At 40.2% G+C, this 25,807-nt stretch overlaps 1 protein-coding gene across 1 annotated transcript in view; it reads left to right on the top strand.

Moving 5' to 3' along the window:
- SH2D4A (SH2 domain containing 4A) overlaps positions 1 to 25,807 on the top strand; it is an 886,351-nt gene that overhangs the window by 613,143 nt on the left and 247,401 nt on the right. The window lies entirely within an intron of this gene.

The raw sequence follows: 25,807 nt of genomic DNA on the forward strand, positions 1-25,807 counted from the left end.
TTTTCACACAATGCTACATACATGTTGCTTACATGATAAATGTGCATCCTTATCCTTATTAGTGGACTTGCAGGCCAAGTAAAAACTTACATTCACATTCCCAAAACCTTCTACAAATGTTCAAAGACAGCAATCATTCTGGTAACTCACTCAACCCCATTTGTATAACCCTGCTATGGAACTAAATCCCCCTTGATATGAGAAACATGGCAAATCAACATAATTTTGCCCACAAATTAAAAACTTGCCTAAACCTCAACTGGTCCTGCCCCTGCACCTGAATTTCCCAGGTTTTCTAAATAAAATAAATTAGGTTAGCTAATAAAACAGGACAAATTCCAATACTACCAGTCTGCCCTAGACTCCTTAAAACACAGCCCCAAACAATTCTGGTCCTCCATAAACTCCATCCTCCACCCAGGTAAAGTCAGTACCCCTCCTCCTAACATCCTTCACTCCTCAGAAAATATTGCTACCTCATTCAACACACACTTCACACAAACCATACTATCACTAGCTAAACAACACAACCTCCAACCCACACCTTCAACTAGTAATCTCCCCACTTCCTTCTCTTTTTCTCCTGTACCTACCTCCAACATAAAAAAAAACCTCTTAACTAAACTTTAGCCTACCAAATTAGCAGCAGACAACCTCCCAAGTGAATACCTACAAATCGCAGCTGATGCTCTGGCCTACCCAGTATCCATCTTGATTAACCGATCTCTGTCAGAAAGTTACGTTCCCACACTGTGGAAAGTATCACATATAATTCCCCTCCACAAAGGCGGACCCTTCACAGAACTAACCAATTACCACCCCATAGCTATTCTCTCTCCAATGTGCAGCCTCTCAAGTACATTCCTGATTGCTGTCAGTGAATGCTTTATTTACTCACCAGGGCATTTGTACCACAGTATGCAGATCACTACAGCTGCAGGGCATCTACAGATTTCCGTGTACCTGCATTACCAAACCTTTGTATATCCTTTTCCTGTGATGCCTTTGTTACTATTTCTTAATGTCATGTTCTCCATTCAACATACAATCAGCATGCTTCTCTTATTTTGTCACATACTTTTGTTTCTTACTAGCTACATGGGCACCGTATGTATCCATCCATCTTGCCATTTCACCTTCCTTCTATATGCCTGAGTCCCAGGTATGTGCTGAATGAGACATTGTACCAGACAGCTAATGGCCTTCTTCTAGGTACACTGTGTGCTTGTCTGTCACAGAGTACATCCTTGGAGCATACTCATGCTTTGTCTGAATTCTGTATGTTCCAGTACTATGGCTAAATCAGCCACCGTTCACTCTTGGGACTGTTTGGAAACACAAAAACAAAACATTTATTCTACATTTTGCATCTAGGGAAGTACGTTTAATCTACATTTAATGTACTACACTATTCTTACCATATAAATCAGTTTAGTGTGTTGTATTTGGACTTTATCTACAGTTAAAGCTATTAATTTAAGGCATTTTTATAGTCTGCGGTGTGCTTTTGAAATGGTTTCTGTGCTGTGCTTAGGTGTTCTAAGTGGAATCTTATTTTATTGCATTTTGACTCGCTCTCTTCTGATCTGAAGCTACAGCTTTACATTGATTTGGGTTTTACAGTATCCCTTGTTATTTTTCTAAGCTCGTAAGTGGAATATTAGCATTGCTCATCTAATTCTGTATTGTAGTCACTTCTCAAGCTTGAAAACAAAGCATTCGTACTACATTTTGCATCCAAGGGAGTACATTTAAACTACATGTAAAATACTGCACATTTGCCATTTAAATCAGTTTGTGTGTTGTGTTTGCTCTTTATCTGAAGTTAAAGCTGTTAATGTAAAGCATTTTTATAGTCTGCAATGCTTTTCAAGTGGTTTCTGTGCTGTGTCTAGACGTTTTGAGTAGGCCCTCATTGTACTGCATTTTTACAAGCTATCTTCTGAATTTGTTTCCCACGCTGTGGTTTTAAAGTTGAGGGCTTTTGAGCTGCCTGCCCCTACTGTATATCTGGCTTTGGAAGCTCCTCCCATTCTCATCTTCTTTATACCTGGCCCTAGAAGCTCCTCACAGTCTTAGCTGCTCTGCTCATCTTTCTGGTTACTGACAAAAGAAACTGGGAAGGCCCTCCCCTTAGACTGTTTATGTGCTTTAAAATTACCTTAAAGTGTATATGTTCTTCAGAGTTGGCTTGTCTGCCTTTGAATCTCCTTGCAATTACTTTTGGTTTAGTTAGATTTGTTTCTGGTACGTTATCACTTGTGTCTAACTATAGTGTGTGTTTACATGTAGAAGACTGGGACTGCAATTCTAGTAGCAGCAGAAAGGTAGCTTGGTCTGTCTGAGTTTGGGGTACACACAGGTACGCTTAAGTAAGAATAACTTTTTGTAGGAAGTGTTTGATTTGTTTCTGATACTTTTTCACTTTTGACTAACCAAAGTGTGTTTTTACATTAAGAAGACTGGGCCTGAAATTCTTGTGGAAGTAGAATGGTAGCCTGGTCTGTCTGAGTTGGGAAACACACAAGGGATCTTAAAGTCACAATTACTTGTAGCTATTTGGTACCTTTTCACTTTTGACTAACCGGGCCTGCAATTCTTGTGGCAGTACCAACGCAGCCTGCCTGTCTGAGTGTGAAACACACAGGGAGGCTTAAAGTGAGATTGTTTCATCACCCAGAGGTTTTTCTATGGATTTAATTGTTTGGTGTTAATCTGCACTTGAGAGCTACTTTTGCTGTGCTTTAAGTTAAGAAGTCCAAGGATCACTATCTTATGGCAGAAGATGGTCTCTCTGTGCTGAAAAGCAATCTAGGAAGCTCAAATAACGTGTAGTCTTTTATTGGCTTTTTTCCTGAGTTTTATAAATTAGGTGTGTTTTTGCAAAGCTGTTCACCATGCACTGGCAGTTAGCAAAACCCTGTGTAGAGCAAACGTATAAAGCTGGTACTTAAGACTTTAACCTCTATCAAAGAAAGGCTCTGAATGGAGCTAAGCTTAGGGCTGCTAGTTAACAAATCAAAAACAGTAATATCAGATTATAGTACTATCTAACATCTAGCCTTAACCCTAAACACCAGTCAGGTGACCCCTGTAAAACCAAATCCCTTAACCATAATATTCTAACCTTAATAAAAGTCCTGACAACATGGATTTGCAATTTTCTAATGTCTCTGTGGCTAGCTTTGTAGATATGGGCATCCTGAGACAATGTAACAATTGTGTCATGTATTCAGACAACTTTTTAATCCTTAAAGAAACTAGCACAGTATGTGAGAGTTGTACAAACGTAACTTTGTTGGAGGCAAAAATCTCGATTACTTACAAGGTTGTTAAGAACACGCATGCACGCGCACACACACACACACACACACACACACACACACACACACACACACACACACACACACACTCTGCATCCTTCACACACACTCACCACACACATACCATGGCACTTAAAAGAAGCCTGTCAAACCTCAAAGACTTCCTACACTGTCATATGGCAACACCTCTCCTCAACCATCACTAAAGCACATACCAAAATCAACACCTAACACCACACATAAGTCTACACCCAATGATCCTCCAAAAACAAAGCCCATAAGTCAAACAAACACCTCACCTAGTACTCTTGCCATAGGTGAGTCTATTGTATGAGGCACAGATGCCCCTCTCATCAGGTTGGACAAGGGGAAGATATCTGGAGTTAGGCTCAACAATATCACGCATGCACTCAAGTCACTGCACCACAGGTACCAGTATGATTCTGTCATAGTCCATGGGTATGTAAGTGACCTGAGATGTACCTCACTTGGCTATATGAAAAAAAAACATTATGGATTTCTCTTAATATGTGTCACAGGCAGGTACATACCATGCAATAAGCAACTTTCTACCTTCACCAAGGGTAATGCCCACAGCATGAACAGAAAATAGTCAATTTTAATAATTGGCTTAGTTTCTGGTGTCACTCCAGGAGAATCCAATATCTATCTGCATGAGAGGACATGATTAACAGGCCATGTTGCTATGTTACTTTGTCAAAGATGGTCCGCAGCTGTCCATCCTGGGCTTTTGGATATTGGCTAAAACTTTATCCACCCCTTAGAGCTTTTTCAGGCAATGCCAAAATGACAAAACTACCAACACAGCAAAAAGAAAACTCAAAGCAATCTTAAGGTGGTACTTCTTAATGCTAGGAGCCTAAACAAGAAACTTCACACCCTACAAGCTCTCCACAGTTTGGAGAATGTAGACATCAGTGCTGTTACTGAGATTTTTTAAGCCACAGAAAGGACTCCAGCAGTGCAAAGCTATAGTGCCTTCCACATATTTAGATCAACAGCAGCGCAGACAGGGGCTAAAGGTGGAGGTGTCTTGATCAAGGTTAGCAACAAATACAACAACAGGTTATTAAACAGGATGATGCCCTAGAGTTCTTCCTCATCCAAGTCTCCATAGGCAAGGTTTCCTACCATGTCCTGGCTAACTACAGGTCACCCTCTATGAACTACGAGGCTCAAAACTTTTACCTAGACATATTAGAGGTGCTCACCATACAACCAAATATCCTGTTCATGGGAGACCTTAACTACCCCTTCTGTAGACTAGGAAATGTACACTGCCTGTAACTGACATGCACGTTTCCTGGACTTTATCAACACAAACACCATGCACCCTCCAACCAGAAGATCAAACATACTGGACTTAGTACCCACCAACATGGGAGAACATTGCACCACCCCCCCCCATGTCACATCATCATGGCTGAGGTTGAATCACGAAGCTGTCTCCCTCAAAACAAAAGTCATCCTGGAAAACCCAACTAAACCTGTAACAGATTAGCTAAGTTCTTTCAAAATTAGTCTAATGTATTTAACTATTAGTTTCCAAGTATTCTATTTAACTTTTTCCTGCCTAGTATTTTCCCATGTTTTATAATGATTTTATAAGTTTTTTAAGTGCTTTCTCATGTATAGTATTTGATTCCTTCTTGTACAATGTTTTTAAGCAATGTTTTTAAGCAATGCTTTTTTAGTTTGAGCATGAGGCTTAATTGTTTTTCACTGCTACTTAATCATTGTGTGATTTTTATTGATTAATTGGCATTTTAGAATCTCTATTTAAACCTGTGCATTTTTTACTGTGGTGTCTGATGAAGCAACTTTGGTTGTGAAAGCGCTTACCACTTTGTACTTTGCTGTGATTAAACGTTTGCTGTGTGTTATCTTGGTGCATTTTTTACTTTTTACCTTTCATTTGGATTTATTTCTGCACCAAGGTTTTACCCAACACAGTTTCTTTGGTTTTCTAAACCTGTAACAGTTAGGAACTATACTAAAGCAAACTACATCCTATTAAGCAACAGTTTGTCAAACTTCACTGCTTCCCCAAACCCTGAGAGCACAGCTACCTGTGCAGAATTACTAACAGAAACCCTGTAAAAACATGTCAATGGCTGCATTATGGCTGCTCTACCTGCCAGAAGTAAGTCCAGATCTAACACCGCAAACAAACCCTACTGGTAGAATCCTTAACTTAACAGAGTATATAACAAAAGAAAAAAGTTCTGGCCAAAATTAGAAGCAGCAACTCTCATAGAGAAAAGCATTCTCTAATTCAGCTAAACAAGAAGCTAAGAGGTCTAATAAAATCCAACAAGACCAGTTACAAGGTCAGGATCACTTCCCAGGCTAAAGACAATCACAAGGCCTTCTTCAGCTATGCCAGAAAGCTTAAAGGTAGCACTCAGCAGTATGCAGAACTGGTGGTAAATGCTACAACTTTCACTGACTAGGGTGACATAGCAAATCAACTGGCTGATAAATTTTACTATAATTTCACCCACGGCTATCATCTGTGAAATTTCACCCACGACTATCATCTGTGAAATCCCTTCTAGCATATCCCACATAACTATCAACAGGGAGCAGGTCCTGGTGATGTTTGCAAAGACCAAAAACACTGCCTCAATGGGCTCTAACAATACCCATGGTTGCCTCCTAAATAGACTAAAATATGACCTAGCAGACCACTGGAGGCACTGTTCAATTACAGCCTCAAAACAGGTTATGTGCCAGTTGAATGGATGACTGCAAAGGTCATCCATCTTCAAAAGGGTAGACCATCAACTGACCCCAAGAATTACAGACCCATAAGTCTGGCAAGTCTAATATGCAAAGCCATGGAGCAAATGTTCATGGAAATGATCAACAAGGACATTGGCAACCTATTCTCATAGGGTCCATCCCAGTTTGGATTTGTTAAGGGAAGGTCCTGCCTACTCAATCTGGTAGACTTCTTTGAAAGGGCCACTAAGGCTATGGATGATGGGAAACTGGTGCATCCTGCCTACCTTGACCTGGCCAAGATATTTGATAGAATACTCCACACAGGTCTTGTTGACTAAACTCTCAGAACTAGGCATACATCCCTGCATAATTGCTGGATTGCTGGATGTCTTACAGATAGTACCCAAGAAGTTCGGATTGGTAGGACCACCTCCAGCCAAGAGATTGGTCACCAGCAGAGTACCCCAGGGCTCCATGTTGGGCCTGTTCCTGTTTTGGCATCTACTTCACATAGGTCAAGAACTCTATGGCTCAACAAGATCTTAGATGACTGTAAATTGGGAGCTGTCATAGATCCCCCACAACACCAACAGCCTACAAGAGGGTTTAACACAAACGAATAACTGGTGTCAAAGCCACAGATTAAACTCCGATGTAAAGAAATGCATTATAGTGCCCTTTGGGAAATCATCCACTCAAGCAATTACTCCATTGACAAAACACCACTAAGAGTTGAATTAATAATTAGGGATCTAGGAACATATGTAGAGAGTGATCTGGCCTTCAACCAACACATAGCCGAGAGAGTAAGAGAATCATTCTATGTCACCCAACTCATAAGCAAAAGTATGGCATCCAGGTCCCAGGAAGTTATATCACCACACTACTCAGCCCTTATCAGACATCCCCCCCCCAATTGTGTTCAATGACCCCTTTGTCATGTACCTAACCAGGCAGTTGCAAAAATTGGTATGCCCTCAAAGGTTCCTAATCAGGAGAACCCAGGGTATGAATACTCTGTCCTACACAGATCACCTTAAGGCCTTATCTCTTTACTCAGTCCCCTACAAGTTACTGAGAGGCAATCATTGCTTGGCATATAAGGCATCCTCAGATCCAGCTGTGATGGATATCTTGCACAGCTGCAAAAACAAACGGCACCAGGAACTCTAGATCCAAGCACTTGAATTTTGCCTTCAGTATAAATAGAACATGCTGGACCAATATGCATCTCAAAGGATCCCTGCTCTATGGAATAAACTCCCTATCTATGTGAAGCAGAATTCATCCCTGACCCTGTTCAAATGAAACCTTGATCACTGGATGAGAAATTGCAAATTCACCCCCAGTCTGGCCCCATGTCTCTGATGGACAGAAGTTGACAATAAGTAAATTAATCAGCAACTAACATACCCCCCCCTTCATAACCATGAGAAACATCTTTAGTAAAATACCCCACCATGTAAGTGTCCAAGGAACACAGGGACAAAACTGGGTTGGGTTGCACAGCTAGGCTTGTAAAGACCCTGGCAGTTGTTAGACTAGTATAAATCTATGAACCTATGTAACACACTGGGCATCTATAAAGCTACTTGCTTTTTTTTAAACATTCACTCATGGTTTACACTTGCTACTCGGGTATACGTCTCTATGCTGCACTATCATACAGTTAATCATATTTGGCAGTCATTCCAACAAAAGTATTTTTTGGCACCCTGTAAATTGTGCTATCATAGTGCAGAAGTTGAAAAAGCAGGTACCATTCATTTTATCTGATGCATCCCAGTCACTGAGCATCATATCGCATCATGATTGGTAGGAGACAAGTCTATCTAGTTTGTTTGATATATGCTAAATTCTGTAGCTCTTCTAACATCCCCCATCATCCTACCCCAGCTTTATTCTTCAAGTTAATCTGTTGCCTTGTGTTCCTCTTCCGCTGCCCTTGTTAACATGTTACCTCATTTACAGGTTCATTGGTTCTTAGGTTCATAGGTAAGGACTAGACTTGTGGATCATTTTAAGCCTAGCCAGTTTCCCTTTTTGTGCTCAAAATAACCTATCCCATTTGGTTATAGGCTTTACCCATCCCTTGGTTGATAATTATATATTGCCCCTAATGAGAGTAACTGGATCATACCATAGATAATCTGAGGGGAACCCATGCAAGGGCTAAAGTATTTAGGAGCTGCATCAGTCCATTACTAGTACAGGGTGCAGTTTGGGGGGGTACATTTTTTTGTTTCCCATCCATAGATCTAAGCTGTCCTTGAATGTGAATAGGGATGAACTTTGTTTTATGTGGATGGGATGTCTATTTTATAGCATTAGTATCCTTTGCAAAATATACCTTCCCCTCCAAACCATTCTGTTGATGTTGAAGATGAGGTTTAGATCCCTAGACAGAGTATTTATGATGCCATTTGACTTGCTGATGTGCAGTAAGTCCATCAGTAATGAGTCGAAGGATGCCTTGTATGTCAGACACAGGGTCACCTCTTAAGCAGTCTGTAGGATGAGTATAGCGACAGGACTCTGAGTCAGCCCATTTAGGACATGTTTAGGCCTTGTATCCTTTTAGTATGGCATATCTGTGGGCATTCCAGTTGTTGCATGTGTCTGGACAGATAAATGCCAAAGGAGGCATTATATTCAGTGATCAGCCTAATGAGGGCTGTACTTTTCATAGCATAATAAAATTTATGTCAAGACTCAAAATTTTACCCTCTATTTCAGCCTTGTCCTTCTCTGCTCCCCTCCATATGTCTGCATTAGTTTCGTTCCGTCATAGACTCTGTTTCTCATCAAATGTACCATTATTATAGCCCCTCCTTTTCCTCCTGGACACTAGTGAGCATAGTGCAAGTCCTCCAGTACTGCTGGAAAGTTCTTTCATCCTTCCACTTATCATTATTGTTACATTCCTTCAAACCCAAACTGTGGTCTCAGTAGGGACCTGTGTAGCTACATGATGACCTCTCTATCTCTGAAGTTTAGCCCACTCATGAGGATTGGCAATGATGATGGTGATGACAATGATGATGATGACAACGATGATGATAATGATGATGATGATGATAATGACGACAATGATGATGATAATGACGATGATGATGATGATGATGATGAAGATGATGATGGTGATGATAATGACATCGATGATGATGATAATGACGACGACAATGATGATAATGACGATGATGATGATGATGATGATGCATTCCAGCATTCTTTTGGCTTTTTCTGTGTAATGGGTGTTTCATTAATGCTTTTTGCTAGTAGGTTTATTTCTTTCCTGATGATTTGCCCTGAGTGGTTCTTTTCTCAGTTTTTGTCATTTACTCAGGTTATAATACCCCAAATGTAAGACCTTGCAGATATTTACATTAAAATACAGCTGCCACCTCTTTGCTTTTCCTATGCTATTTCCAGATCCTTTGGCAAATGCATCCCTTCATCTGTAACCACTGCACTAGTTTTTTATTGCATTTAGACTGATTCCTTTCAGTATCCCATCCTCTAGTAGTCTGATGGTGTACTAGTTTAAGAAACTGTAGTTTGTGAGGTTCAGTTCTGTTACTATAAAAACTTCACTGCATGATCTAGCCACATAGGACAAGCTGCAACACAGTTTCAGTTTCCATAGACACTAGACACTATAAGATTGATCTTCAAAACCAATAATATTCTGCATTTCTTGTACAACATGGGAAAATTATAGCACAACTTAATAAAATGTCACAGAGGGAACCATTTGCTGAAATAATATGCAGTGCAGAGAGGATTCAGTGAGACCCTGCTATATGAAAGAGATGGGTCTACTTGAGAAGACTGACAAACCAAAAGACTGAAAATAAATTCAAAATACTGAACACATTTTAATGCAGATGGCAAGCCCCCTGCACCTGTCTTGTGGGGGACTGTGCCCCCACACCCCCTGCTAACTATATATACCAAGTCCAAGATCGCACAACAGTGGAGAAAGGTAAATTCCATCATTCAGTATTTTGAATTTCCAGTCTTTTTTGATTCGTGCTTTTGTTTCTTCAGTCTTCTGAAGTAGACCTAAAAGAGACATGCATATGTACAGATATTTGACATTTTACTTGTCTTATAGTTACAATAATGTTTAATGTCCATTTCCTTCTTTTCAATAAGGAAGTTCTTTGCTGTCTGTCAACTGCTGTTGCTGTTCTGTTTGCAACTATCACTTCCAGTCATTACAGCAAATTCTCGTATGAGATTAAGCAGCAGTGCACAAGAAAAACTGGTTCTTCAGCAGCCTACAACATGTTTTCTACCGAAAGGTGATAGCAATCTTTCACAAACAGCAAAGTAAAACTAAATTACTTTTGAGCTCTTCCTTTCGGTAAATCATTAAGATGAAAAGGTTGGCTTTGCCAAAATTAAAGAACAGGGCTTCTAAGTAGTAATCACTGGAACAACACACACACACGCACACACACATACACGCACACATACATGCAGACACACAGACACACACACACACACACACACACACACACACACACACACAGCACTCAACCATTGGGATTATTCAGCATTGCTGTGCAGTGTTAACTGCTTGAGGTAAACATTAAATGATCTCAGGACTGACATTATGAGATGATCTAAGGTTTACAATGAACGTAAAGTCACTGCACATTATCCTTTATGCAGGCAGTGCAATGAGATCTGAACACATTCTGTACTATGTGTTTGATAATATTGCTTAGTTCTCTGTTTTGTTCTTAATGTAAGTGTTCTGTTGGGACTTTGTACCACACCCCCTCTTTCTAAAAGACTAAAATCCCTCCTGCCAAAAAAAAAAATTGTGCAACACTTAAGCTCTTCACCTGAGCCTTGATTTCCTGTCCTGGCTTGTTCTTACCCAGTATGCACAGTATATAATCTGCACATATTACTGTTCTTTTCTGTTATTTTTACCTACCTGCTGTAATGTGTATATGCATTTTCTTATACTGACAGATAAGCTAATGCTAACAAATGCTAACCGTTCATAGGTTCATAGTTCTGTGCTATCCTAATAATCACTGGGGCCTTTATAATCCAAGCCAAGCATCCCAATTGTATCCCACAAATTGATGTGCCTCAGAGGTTATTTTAAGGGGTATACATAAGCTAAAGCAAGATTTACAGGCTACCTCTGTTGACTAGTGATATAGGGGCTAAATCTAGGGTGCATTTCTGATTTCCCACCCACTGGTCCAGATTTCTTAGAGTAGGATTAAGGTAGAACTCTGCTTCACATGGATGGGGAGCATGTTCCACAGAAGGGGAATTCTCTGAGATACATAGCTGTCCCTCCAATGTGTCCTAGTTATATCACAAGAAAAGTTTTAAGTCCCTAGATCAGTAATTCAGATGCTAGTCATTTTGTAGACATGCAAAAAGTCCATCAGAGTAGGATCCAAGGATATCTTGTATGCATACCTCTCAACTGTGCACATTTTCACAGACTGTCCAGATTTTTGCTCTGTTCCTCATAAATTTGTGATTTTCTGGATTTTTTTGTAGCAAATCAGTAAAGACTGAGTTCACTAAATAATGACAGTCATTTGAGTTTAAGACTTCATATCCTTCAGAAAATGCATGGCAACACAAGACATATTATTCTAGCAACTTTCTAAGTTTATAAAAGCAATATTTAAAATGTGTCCATAGTTTTGGGGCTTTGTCCCCCATTATTTTTGGTTTTGTCTGAATTTCTGTGCTAAGAATTAGAGAGTTATGCTTTTATGCCAGGCATAGAGTGCCCCTCAACACTCTGTAGGAAACAGGGTATGGTGATAGTGAGGTGATCCACATAGGATCAGTAGTTTACAACTTGTATTCTTTTTGCAAGAAACTCCTGTGGCTGTTCCACTTGTTTTACATGCCTGGTCAGGAACACACTTCAGTGCCTTTGTGGTTGTATATGTACCCTACATATTGAGCATCAGCTGTTCATAATGTGACTACTCACTACTAAAATCTTTCTCCCTGGATCTTCTCTGCCAATGTTAAGTAAAAGTAAGTAGATAGATAGATACATAGATAGATAGATAGATAGATAGATAGATAGATAGATAGATAGATAGATAGATTGATTGATTACTGGACAGTATAGCACATGTTATATTACATGTATCATGTATACCACTACTCAGAGTTCAACTTGCACCAGTAATATAAGGCTGAAGTAATATTTTTTTTCTGTTAATATTCACCATGTTTATTTATTTTATTTATTTTTATTTATTTAACATTTGTTGACCAGGAAGGTCCAACTAGGACAGCACCTATTTTCAGCTGAGGCCCGGGGAGAAACGCTGCTGATGCATGTCTTTGGAATGTGGGAAGAAACCGGAGTACCCGGAGGAAACTCAGGCAAATGCAGGGAGGACATGCAAACTCTGCACAAAAGGCACCCCAGTCGAGAATCAAACTGGAGAACCTCTTCTGTTAGGTGACAAAATTAACCACTGTACCACTGCGCCGCCCAGTATCACCTCAATAAACATCTGCTGTGCAGGAGCGGCCTTAGGTCAACTGGTGCCCTAGGCAAAAGGGCTCCTAGTCTACACTAAATAAATACTGGAAAAGTGGTTGCCCTATGCCTAAGGCCGGCTATGCTGCTGTGCTACAGTACAGTGAACGCAATTTTTATTCTCTTGTATTGTGAAATTATTCAGATATGATTGAAAACAAAAGCAAAAACTTAGCAATTATGTATATCCCCTAGGAAAGTACAGTTGTGTAAGTAAACTTACGATAAGAGTAGATGTTCAGATGATAAATATTGCTATAGCTTAAGCTACATAGATTACATCCTGCTGAGGTTATAACAGCCAGCCAGCTTCCAAAGCTTTAGAGCACCTTCCACATGCCCAAACAGTTAGACAACTCGAGCTGAGCTGAAGAAAAACAATGGTGTTGGTGCCAGCACTGCCAAGCCCTTCAAGGCTTTCATGATAACTGAGAGGCGAAGGCTAGAAGCCTGAAAGAGTCAATGCTAGGAAACTCAAAATATATATCCTCACCATGGCAACAAAAATAAGAGGGATGGAAGGAGAGAGCAGCTACTGCAGCAGTGGTTATTCGAATGTCTGTTAAGTTTACTTGCACAGCTGTAATATGTTTATCAATTGATTACTGCCTTTTCTATATTCGTAGATTACCACAGCTTACACTGACTGGGATGTAGAACAATGTGAGTGCAGGAGATACTACTAAACACCGGTTGTCTATGAGCTGAAAGCATATACAGAATGTTCCTAGCAAAGCCTGCCATAGACCTGGAGAAGGAATCTCGCTTCTAGTGCATTATAAATGTATGTTCAGAGGACAAAAGTTGCTGCTTCTAGAATACTTCTAGAATTTGACCCATTCCAAAAAGCTACTGATTAAGCTGAAGTCCTGCTACAGTGAGCCTTGACTTTGTCTGGAATTGCCTTGCTGTGATGGGTATAGCTAAAGATAATTGTATGAGACAACCATTTGGAAATAGTCTGCTTTGACACAATTAGTCCTTTCCTCTTACCTTCACAAGAAATAAACAACTGATCAGAATTCCTAAAAGATTTAATTCTGTCAGAATGATATCTGCGATGTCTGTGGACATCCAAGGTATGGAGCAGCTTTTCTCCTTCATTTTTAGGTTCTGGGAAGAAGACAAGGAAATGCAAAGCATGGCTAAAAGTAAGCTTGGATACCACTTTAGGCATAAATAAAGGATTAGCTCTTAAGGGCATCCTATCTCTGTGGGAACTGAGATAAGGCTGACCCAACATAAGAGATTGCAACTCAGATATTCTTCTTGCAGAAGCCAAACTAATCAATCTGTAAAACAGCTCCATGTTAAGAACCTCACACCAGCCTAAGTGAGCAAACGTTAATTTTGCAAGACAAAATTTTAAGATCCTAAGGAAAAAACACCCACCTATGTTCTAGTAGGCTTGATGTGCAACATCCCCTTCTAAAACATTTTCACAAGAGATTGCACTGAAAGAGAGGATATATGGACAGCCGCTCTTCATCGAATGGCAAACTTTAACTAGTGGAAATCAACAGTTGGCTAATCAAGCTGCTGTAAAAAAATATATAAAATTTAAAACATACCAAGGTGCAGGGCTGCGCCCCCCACACCCCCCTATCCAAATATATCAACACCGAGATCACAGTAAAGTGGGGAAAAGGGCAGATTCCAGATGGTGGCCAACTTCTGATTTGCCCTAGTTAAAATTTGCTGTTTGATGAAAGCAGCTTTGATAAATAGGGGCTCAATGAATGGCTATTCACTGAACAGCTGTTTAATAAAGTGATATAGACCTTGGACAGACATGGTGAAATGGCCAACAAATGAAACTTGATGGAGGAATATATGCCTAAAAGGAACTAAGACTCTATCATCCAGGCAGTAAGTTGCAATTGTTTTGAGTTGTGATGTAAAACACCCCCAAAAGGAAGCCATTGGCCATTTCTAGTAAAAGTAAGAATTACTGTTGACTGGGTCAGAGTGGAGTCACTACAATGACCTTTGAAGAGTTCTTCAAAATGATCCTAAATATTATCAGAAAGGGTGGAAAAGGATACATGAATACTCCTGTCCAAGGAAAAGAAAAAGCATCTAACTTGCAAGCATTATTCCATGGAGTCCTGGCGCAGATGTTTGCTAATTGATTGTTGTGACTGGGGGCAAAAAGATCTATTTTAAGATGTTTATACTGTCGAATCAATTGCTTGAAGACCTCTCATTCAGTTTCTGTTTGTGAGGGCCTGTCCTGATCCTGCTCAGCTTATCTGCCACAAAATGTTGCTCTGATGTTATTTAAGATGCCAGTAGAATAAGACTGCTAAAAAGCTCCAAATAAAACTAATAAAACCAGAATAGAACTTCAACAATTGCCCATCAGTACCTTCCAGTTTTCTGTAATTATATTTTTGATGATCCACATTTCATTGACAATTTTTAGTGAGCCAAGCCATACCATAATGTACTGCCCTTTTATGTCCCTGTTGTTAATATGGGTCGAGTCAGCCTACACCCAATCCATATGAAGAAGGGGGTCATTAAAGGGCAGTTCATTAGGTGACTCACATCAGATGACACAATTTTTTCCAAGAGATGAATACTCTAAAAAAATTTTTTTATACAAAGAGGTTATGATATGGCTTGGCTCACTAAAATTGAGAATTAAGTTATCAAGCTTTGAAAGTTAGACACAACTTTAGGTCAGCTGGTACCACTGTTTTCATCACTGCCTTTCCTTTACCTATTGTCAACGGAATGTGGATCAAAAATATAATTAAAGAAAATTGGAAGATACTGATGGGCAATGGTGAACTTATTAAAGTTGTGGGAAATAGACCTAAATTCACTTACAAGAAATGTTCTAACATCAAGGTCATGTTAAAACAAGCACCCAGTACAGTGTCCAATACAAGATCACATAGTTCAACTGGGACTTATTCATGTAAAAAATGTAAACAGTATAGATACATTTGTAATGCTTCATCTGTTTCATTTAAACATTATAACAGGACTGTCTGAGCTAGGGATAATTTTTCTTGTGACAGTGAGAATGTAGTATATGTGGTTACTTGTGACTCTTGTCTCACCTTTTATATTGGTAAGATGTTTAAAAAGGAGAATTTATGAAGATATTCTGGCCATCAAAAAGAGAGATTTTACTAATGCCCTTGCCAAACATACCAACATTTGTACAGACTTTTTTTTTTGTTTTGGACAAAGTAGCTAATGAGGATTTTTCAGGAAACTATAAAGCTTTATTGGAATGTAAAGAATCTTTCTGGCAAATCAGCCTGGTAGCTAACAGAGCACCAGGTTTAAATGAAAGCATTAATATTAAATGCTTTTTATTGTTGAAGTAATGTTTCAGCCAGTACAAGATTTTGTCATTGCAAAATGTTTTCTTTTTTATACAAGTGTTTTATACATTATTATGAATGACAAACATAAATATAAATTCACATATTTAAGTATGTTGACCCACATTTTATGTTTTAAGTGCATAAAACCAATTTTTGTTGGAGTATTTAAGTCATGTGATTTTATTTGTCTGCTTTAAAATGTGAAATGGGAGAGAGGTTTCATTTTCTGATGAAATTCATGTGAATAAATTGAACGAAAGTGGTCAAGGAATTGTGTCCGTATCTTTTGCTGTTTTTCTTGCACTTTTTTGAACTGCTAAAAAGCTATATCACAGGCTACTGTGGATAGCCTGCAGACAAGGGAAGGTCTAGTTACCTCCTGTTTGTTCATGTACTACCACATCAGAGTGGTGTTGTCTGTAAACATGTCTAACAGTTCTGGGGAAGATAGATCACTAAGAGTGTTGAGAGCATTTACAACTTGACATTACTTTTACATTGATGTATTTTGGTCTGTATTTTCTGTTTCAGAGACCCAGCAGTTTTATCTGTATAGACTCTGCTCCCTTTTTGTTACGTACTGTGCTACAGCAAGAAGGGAAATTATTGATCTAGATCCAGATGAAAATGGGTTCATCATCAAAGAATCTCCGTTCTCACAAACTCAAAAACTGGAATCTGGAATGGCAGGAGATGTTGATGTAGGAACCAAATAAATTTTAGGCACCACTGAATTTTTTCTCACTGGAGTTTTTCCAGAGATATTATGAGAATCATAGATGCTATGATATTTAGTATACTGAGAAATTCCCTTGCTGAGACAGTTGTCCAAGTGGAAAATGTTAGGAATAGATCTAGATACATCTGTAATATTTCCCGTGGAAGAAAAGTTGTTTGAACTGAGGTCTCTAGGAGACACCCCAGGAAAGCAATGTTGTGAGAAGTAGTCAAGCAAAACTTTTGGGTGTTCTCCTGAAACCCTAGTCTCTGTAGGAGAACTTTTATCCAAGTGAGAGTTTCCTGACATTTTGAAAAATACTCTGCAAAGATAAGTCATCTAATAAGTAAAAATGTGAACACCTTGCAGTCTGCTGTAGGCTATCACTGGAGCTAAACACTTTATAAATACCACTGGAGCAGTGGATAACTCAAAGGAGAAAACAGAGAACTGAAAGTGTGATCCAGACACAGAAACCTTAAGAAAAGTCTGAATTCTTCATCTGAAGGAAGGTGACAATAAAAATATTTTAAATGTAGGGTCACCAGAAAACTGAAATGGGGAACAAGAAGTAGCCAACAGGTTGTGAAAAGACAAAATTTTGAATTTGGACACTACCACAGACTGATTTAAAAAGTAAGATCCAGAGCTGGTCTCCATGAAGGTTCTTTCTTTGGCCCCAGAAATATTCTTGAATCCTGTCTGAGGATGAAAGGCCACTTCTATAATCCAACCATGTATTTTGCATTTTATAAAAAATTGTAGAGGTAACATTAAACCCCTTCACAAACTTGGAGAGGAAATGCTGAAAAATCTTTGAAATTCCCTAGGTCAGCTTCCCTCTCTCTTTTTACACTTTTTATGGACCTCTGCAGCAAATGGTCCACAAACTACTTATCTCTCTAAGGGAAAATTCAAAACTTCAGTTTTAACATCCTCAGGAAGGTTTTTGAGTATGCAACCAAGCAGCATCCTCATAAGTGCTTCAGTGGTAGCAGCCCTGGAAGTGGTACCAGCTGAATCATAAGCACATTTCAAAGAGTGAGTAGCTACTTGAGACACAGAGGTAATGAGATTACCCAAATATGCTTTTCCTCAAATGAGTGAATAGATGCTATAATGTTCCTCGTGTTCTCAGTTTCTGTCTTATACAAGTGGTACAGTGAATTGTTTTCTGTTTAAACTGTGAGCTTTGGCCAACTGAGACCTACATGAGTGGAGTTAAGTAGATTTTTACCTGCACTTTTATCAAATAATGCACGATTTAAAGCAATTTGTTTGTGTTGCATTGAGCAATATCTAGCTGGAAGTTGACTGTTTTTTCAGTAGGTCCCCACCCACCCTCCCTGTTTTTGTCTTGGTGTTAATCTTGGTGGCTTTGAAACTGCCCACCCCTCTTGTAAATTTGCACTTGGATACTCCTCCTGGGCCCATCTCATTTGCTCACTCAAAAAAAAAAAATGTATCTGCTTTTACTGTATTTGTGTTTCTTCCTACTTTATTTTGCTTTTGCGTCATCTTAAAAGTACTCAGTTGTATTTATTACTGCTTGGTGTAACTCATTCTAAGCCTTTTAGTTTAAGCATTTGGGCTTCAGACCAGTTGTTTTACATTAAGAATGATTGTGGTCTGCACTGTAGTGGCAGGACAGGTAGCTTACATCCTTCTAAGTTGGGAACTGCTGATTGAGGGCTCAGTGTCTGTTATTCTAAAAGTGTATTTATTCTGGTTAAAGCACTTGGGCTTCAGGCCAGTTATTTTACATTAAGAGGGTTTGGGGGTCTGCACTCTTGTGGGAGGAGAGGCTGGACTCTGCCTTTCTGAGCTGGGTATTTCTGGTTAAAGGCTTATAGTGCCTGCATATTTGAACTGCTTCTTGCTGAAACTGGTACACCTTGTTTGCTGTAGCATAGACTAGATCCAGGCCTGCTGAATCTAGCTTTGTTTGTATAACTTGAGCACTAATCCAGGCATTCTTTAAAGTATTCAGTTGTATTTATTACTGCTTGGTAGTAACTTGATTAAAGTGTAGCTATCATTCTAAGTCTTTTGGATTAACCACTTGGGCTTCAGACCAGTTGTTTTACATTAGGAAGGTTTGTGGCCTGCACTGTGGTGGCAGGACAGGTAACTTACATCCTTCTAAGTTGGGAACTGCTGATTGAGGGCTCAGTGTCTGTTATTCCAAAAGTGTATTAATTCTGGTTTAAGCACTTGGGCTTCAGGCCAGTTATTTTACATTAAGAGGGTTCGTGGTCTGCACTCTTGTGGGAGGAGAGGCTGGACTCTGCCCTTCTGAGCTGGGAATTTCTGGTTAAAGGCTTATAGTGCCTGCATTTTTGAACTGCTTCTTACTGAAACTAGTACACCTTGTTTGCTGTAGCATAAACTAGATCCAGGCCTGCTGAATCTAGCTTTATTTGTATAACTTGAGCACTTGTCCAGGCATTCTTTAAAGTATTCAATTGTATTTATTACTGCTTGGTAGTAACTTGATTAAAGTGTAGCTATCATTCTAAGTCTTTTGGATTAAGCACTTGGGCTTCAGACCAGTTGTTTTACATTAGGAAGGTTTGTGGCCTGCACTGTGGTGGCAGGACAGGTAGCTTACATCCTTCTAAGTTGGGAACTGCTGATTGAGGGCTCAGTGTCTGTTATTCTAAAAGTGTATTCGTTCTGGTTTAAGCACTTGGGCTTCAGGCCAGTTATTTTACATTAAGAAGGTTCATGGTCTGCACTCTTGTGGGAGGAGAGGCTGGACTCTGCCCTTCTGAGCTGGGAATTTCTGGTTAAAGGCTTATAGTGCCTGCATATTTGAACTGCTTCTTACTGAAATTGGTATACCTTGTTTGCTGTAGCATAGACTAGATACAGGCCTGCTGAATCTAGCTTTGTTTGTATGCTTGTTTGCTTGTTATTTCCCTGAAATGCTAATTCCACCTAAGACGCGGCTATTCAGCGTTTCTGTGGATCCATAGTGATATCTGCATTGCTTACTGTACTTATGTCCTTGTTTCACTTGAATGAAAGTTACTGTGTTTCATTTTTGCATTTAAGTTACCTGTAGCACATTGCATTTAAGTTACCTGGCACTTGCTCACTAAAGCAGTTATATAGGTCAGCGCTAAAAAATTAAAAGCACTACACCCTTACAAACTCCCCTTGAGTACCTTGTTCCCCATTGACCCTTTTTTCCAGTTATAAAGGAATTCCCAATACTATTCTAACATGTCCAAAGGTCAGTTGTCAATCGCCTCTCTGGTCCAGCTGGTGAATCTGGGAATCTTGAGGCAATGTTACAACTGCCTCATGTACACAGACAACCCTCTCCTCCTCCCAACAAATTCCAACACATGTGAGAGATGCAACCATATAGGCAAACTGGAGGCTAAGCTCTCTCAACTCAGTACTGGCATAACCAGTCAGGAGGAAAAGGAAACCACATTCACTACAACTCCAGTCTCACATAGACCTACAATGACAGCAAACCAAACACATAAACACACAAAAACATGCTCGGAGGCTCTAAATAAAAAGCTACCTAAGCAGCAGAGACCTCCAAAGCAGACACCCAAGCAACCGCTACCCCAAAACAAAACACGTGCAACACATAGCTCACAAAGTCAGTGTGCCAAACAGTCACAGCCCTTAAGGCTAAACAACACACCTGATACACTTGTAATAGGTGACTCTATCATCAGACACACTGACAACCCGCTCACCAGGCTGAACAAGGAGAAGGTCATGGTGAGCTGCCTGTCGGGCGCTAGGATCCGCCACATAACACAAGCACTCAGGTCACTCCAAGGCAAGTACAAATATGACTCAGTCATTGTCCATGCTGGTGTGAATGACCTGAGATGTACCTGTCTGGACTACATGAAAAGAGACATAGAGGATCTCTCTGAGCATGTAGCCCAGGCTGGTCTGACCCTGACCTTGAGTAGCATCTTACCTTCACCAAGAATGATGCCACAATATGAAGACAAGATGATCAATTTCAACAATTGGCTTAAGTATTGGTGTCATTCAAAGGTGATCCAATGCCTGTCAGCCTGGGATGACATGCTCGACAAGCCACGATGCTTCGCTAGGGACGGCTTGCATCTATCACCCCTGGGCTTTTGGATATTGGCAAAGGCTCTTGCTACTCCCATAGTGCCTTTTTTAGGCAAGGCTCAAAAGACAAACCCACCTCCATAGGTATCACAAGGGATAAGAAACTAAGAGTAATGCTACTCAATGCCAGAAGTCTAAACCTCAAGATGCATGCACTCGAAACTCTCCTTAGCATGGAGAACATCGATATCTGCGCAGTAACAGAAACCTGGTTCAAGGCTCCCGAGAGCACCCCAGCACTACCAGGTTATACCTCATACCATGCTTTTCGGCCCCAAAACTTGGACCGAACCACAAAAGGAGGGGGAGTATCAATATCCATCAAAGATACCCACACCTCCAGGTTGGTGGCACAGCACGAAGCATCAGAGACTATCCATGTGCAGCTAACAGTGGGTAAAACTGCCTTCCAGTTTATAGCCTGCTACAGACCACCCTCCCAAACCTAGGAACTCCACTCGGCCTTCCTGAGAACACTGGAAAATATGAAGGTCTCTCCAAACACCATTATATTGGGTGACTTCAACTACCCAAACATAGACTGGGAGCATTACTCTAGCTCCAACACCTTAGTCCAAAGGTTCCTAGAATTTATAAATTCAAATGCTATGGAACAACTTCTTACCACCCCCACAAGAGGAGAAAACATGCTGGACCTGATCATCACCAACATGGGGACTCTATGCTCCAGACCAGAAGTGTATCCCTCACTGGTAAGATCAGACCATAAACTAATCTCACTGGATATTCACATCCCGACCCCACCCCCTGCCCAGAAAACCACAGTGAAAAACTTCTCTAAAGCAAATTTCACACTCCTCAAAACCGAGATGGAATCCTTCAAAGCCCCCGGACCTGTGGAAAATATGTCCCAGACCTCAGAATTTTTTATAAACGCATTCTATGAACATCTTCAGGAATGCATGGATCATGCAATCCCAAATAAAACCAAGATCCAATCCTCCAAAGGCAGACGTCCTGTCTGGTGGACCCCAGCCATAAACAAACTATACAATAGAAGGAGGAAGCTACTACATGGTAGAGCAAAATCCCAAAAAGGGAAGGCATCTCTGATCAGTATTAGCAAAAAACTATGGGCACTCATAAAATTGTCTCAGGCCAGCTTTGAGAGAAAAATTGCACAGGACACTAAGGATAATCACAAGGCTTTCTTTAGTTATGTTAGGAACCTGGATGGGAATTCCCAGATATGCTCAGAATTAGTCCAAAATGACAAAAAGTACGCCGAACCCACAGACATTGCCAACATCCTAGCTGACAGGTTCAGTGCAACCCCCCCCCTCCCCACCAAAAGGGCAAATATCTGTCCCAGCAGAGTGCTGCCCCCCTGACATCTCAGATGCTCAGTTAAGAGCCGCCCTCTCCAAAGCAAAAAACACAGCATCAATGGGACCAGATGGTGCCCTGGGCCAACATGGACTCCAAGAAGAGCTAAACCCAAACATAAAACTACTGTTCAATCTCAGCCTTACTACAGGATATGTACCCAAAGAGTGGCGTACAGCAATGGTGGTCCCTCTCCACAAAGGTGGTGCCTCAATGGATCCTGGAAACTATCACCCCATAAGCCTGACTAGCTTGGTCTGCAAAGCTATGGAAAGGATCATCATGGACCTTATAAATAAAGATATTGGGGACCTACAGATACTGGATCCTACCCAGTTTGGCTTTGTTAATGGCAGATCCTGCCTCTTAAACCTGGTCGATTTCTTTGAAACAATCACCAAGGCCATTGATGAGGGGAAGGTGGTCCACACAGCCTACCTGGACCTCGCAAAAGCCTTCGATACAATACCCCACTCGGGCATTATAGATAAGCTCACCAGCTTAAATATAAACCCCTATGTCACTAGATTGGTTGCAAACTGGCTCAAGGACAGAACCCACATGGTTAGAATTGCTGGAGCCATGTCAGACTTCAAACCAGTTACAAGTGGCATCCCACAAGGCTCAGTCCTGGGACTTCTATTCTTCGGTATATATTTCTCAGAGGTACAGGCCAACACGGGACTGTGGCTGACCAAGTTCGCAGATGACTGCAAACTGGGCGCCATAATCAACTCTCCAGCCGACACAAGCATCCTCCAAAAGGGCCTCATAGAAACAGACAACTGGTGCCAGAGCCATGGCCTCAAGCTAAACGCCAAAAAGTGTATAATCATCCCCTTTGGCAAAAACAAAGTGCCCACAAATTACCACATAAGTGGTAATCCATTAAGTACAGAAGAAGTAATTAGGGACCTGGGGACCCAAGTTGATAGCAATCTCTCATTTGACAACCACGTGGCCAAAGTGGTTAGAAAAACATTTTATATAGCCCACCTAATCATGAAGGGATTCACATCTAGATCGGGGAGGTCATCATGCCTCTTTACTCATCCCTCATCAGGCCCATAATTGAGTACAATGCCCCTTTTGGGATGTACCTTACCAGACACCTGCAGCAACTGGAAAGACCCCAAAAGTACCTCAACAAGAGGATCAAAGGGCTCAAACAGATGCCATATGCTGCCCGGTTAAAGAAACTCCAGCTCTACTCAGTGGCATATACCGCCTGCTCAGAGGCGATCTGTGCCTGATGTATAAAGCCATGTCCAACCCGGAATTAATGGACATGCTGCACCTCAGAAAATCCAAATCCCATCGAGCTACGCGTTCAAGAGACTTGAACCTCAGCACTGAAATAAATAGGACATGCTGGAGGGACAGATTCATAACCCAGAGGCTCCCTTCACTCTGGAATAAAATCCCAGACCAGGTTAGGCAGAGTCCCTCATTGACTCTCTTCAAGAGGAATCTTGATGAGTGGATGGGGGATCGTAGGTTTACCCCGGGTATCACTTCTGTGTCACGGTTAGACAGAGGCACAGTATACTAACCTCAAAAAAGGGCATAGCAAAATTAATTTAAAATGGGTGGTGAAAGCCAAACACACTCTGGCTAGGCTTATAAAGGCCCTAGGGCAGATAGCCTAGTATGAACCTATGAAAAGAGGCAAGCATAAACTTTAATATATGAGCTTGACAACTAAGAAGTCCAAAAATAAGTATTGTGGAAGAATATGCTTTTCCCACAAATCTATCAGCTTAGTCAGAAGGGAAGGGATAGTAATTAACCAAATGTTTGGCAGCAGCTTGTTTGACAAAAGAAACCACTGCTGATTTTGATCTGGGTTTAGAATATAAAAAATTGTATGACAGAGGAACTCATATAATTTGTCTGCTTTTGGGGGCAGCAGGGTGGCTTTCAGGCAAGTTGCAGGCTGTAATAAATATATCTTCAATGTTGGAAGAACAGGAGGAACTGATGTACATTCAGAAAATTCCAATCATAATATTTTCTAAGAGACAGTGGAATGTCATCTGGTTCCCACAGAAACAACTGATTTATCCTGGAAATAGTTTTAGGAAAAGAGAATGCTTTAAAGGGAGTGTCAGAAGCCAAACTTTCCTCTGAGTCAGTATCATAAATATGAAAAAAAAATTATCCTTTCACATTTATTTTGTGATTCAAAATATTGAACCTCCACAGAAAATGATGAATCCTTTTTAACTTTTACCAGAAACAGCAGAACTGAAAGGGTGAAGAAACTGAACTAAACTTAACTATGCATAAAAATCATTCCTGTCCAAAGTAACTGAGACAGGAGAAGACATTTGTCTTTTTCCTTATTCTTGAAAGGAAATTCTAAAGTAGCAGGCCTACTTTTGGCAGGTAAAACCTCCCTAGGAAAGGGCATCCTAGCCTGGATAAGAAAAGAGGTATTCCCTGCTCCTTCTTTCATGACAGACAAGAGTGGTTCACCTTTGCCAACAAAGGCACACACCCCCAGTCCATGGTGGCTGTAGGGACTACACCAAGAGGGAGCCAAAGAAAAAGATGAATGGTCTGAGCAGCCAGAAATGGCCACAGCAGAGTCACCTATCTATGTGAAGAAGTTTTGAAATACTCAAATGAATAGTAACAGATGCTCTAACATTAAAGGAAAACTCTACCTTAGAACTAAAAAATCGATTTTTCACTCTGTTTTTGTTTTCTGAGATATTTAACACTTTACTTTTTTTTAATATCATTTTAATATCTTTTTTACAAAAATATATGTCAACTGGGCTTAAAATATCAGTATGATCTTGTTTTTCTTCTACCCTTTGTCTTTTCCATAATCCGTTTCTAGTCTGCTTTCTATGAGACATGCTAGACATAAGGAAGTAGTGGTGTATTCTTATCCCACTGACACATAATGGAAGTAGTGTCAGTCACTGTCATCTTACATAGCTTCTTTTTCAGGACTTCTTCTTTTATCCTGGAATGACCCTCATTTATGTTTGTCGGGAGCTTGATTTACAGTACACTAAGGAGTTATACAACTGTAACCAAAATAGAATCTAAATTGCAGGCCTCTGTTCAAAGTATCCTTTTGTAGTACAAGATGAGTTGAAAATTCTCTCCTCCCACACTGTTTTTGAGGTGTCAAAAATGTCACTCCGCTTAGAGATCCTTGCAGTTTCATGTGTAACAGCCACTACAGGAAAGGAGGGGATTTGAGGATAATTCTGATCCCCGGTGCCTGCAGTGGAAAGATTATTTTATTTATCTGTTTGTTTATTTATACTGGAATGTTGTAGAAAATGCTTTATTTTCATTAGTTTTACAACTAATGTCATGTTCTTGTTTCAAAACAACATATGACCATCATTCTATTCCTTAAAGGAAAATTCTACCTTCTCCTGCAGTTACCAGAAACCTGCTTCTACTTTATCAAATTTTCATGACCAGCCTTGAAGGATTTATAGATACTGTCATTAGTCAACCAGGTGGGGCTAGGGGTATTGCAGAAGTTCTAAAATCAGTTGCAGACTGAGAAACAAAAGATCATAGACTGGAACTTGCATGCACTTATATTTCTTTTCTGGCAGGCAACCTAAACACTGCTTCTTTAGATGAACATTGCTTATGTAATTTTTGGTATACATACTCTCCCTGA

Source organism: Protopterus annectens, chromosome 17.part0, assembly GCF_019279795.1.
Source record: "Protopterus annectens isolate FY-2018-M chromosome 17.part0, PAN1.0, whole genome shotgun sequence".
In the NCBI taxonomy this organism is placed as follows: domain Eukaryota; kingdom Metazoa; phylum Chordata; order Ceratodontiformes; family Protopteridae; genus Protopterus; species Protopterus annectens.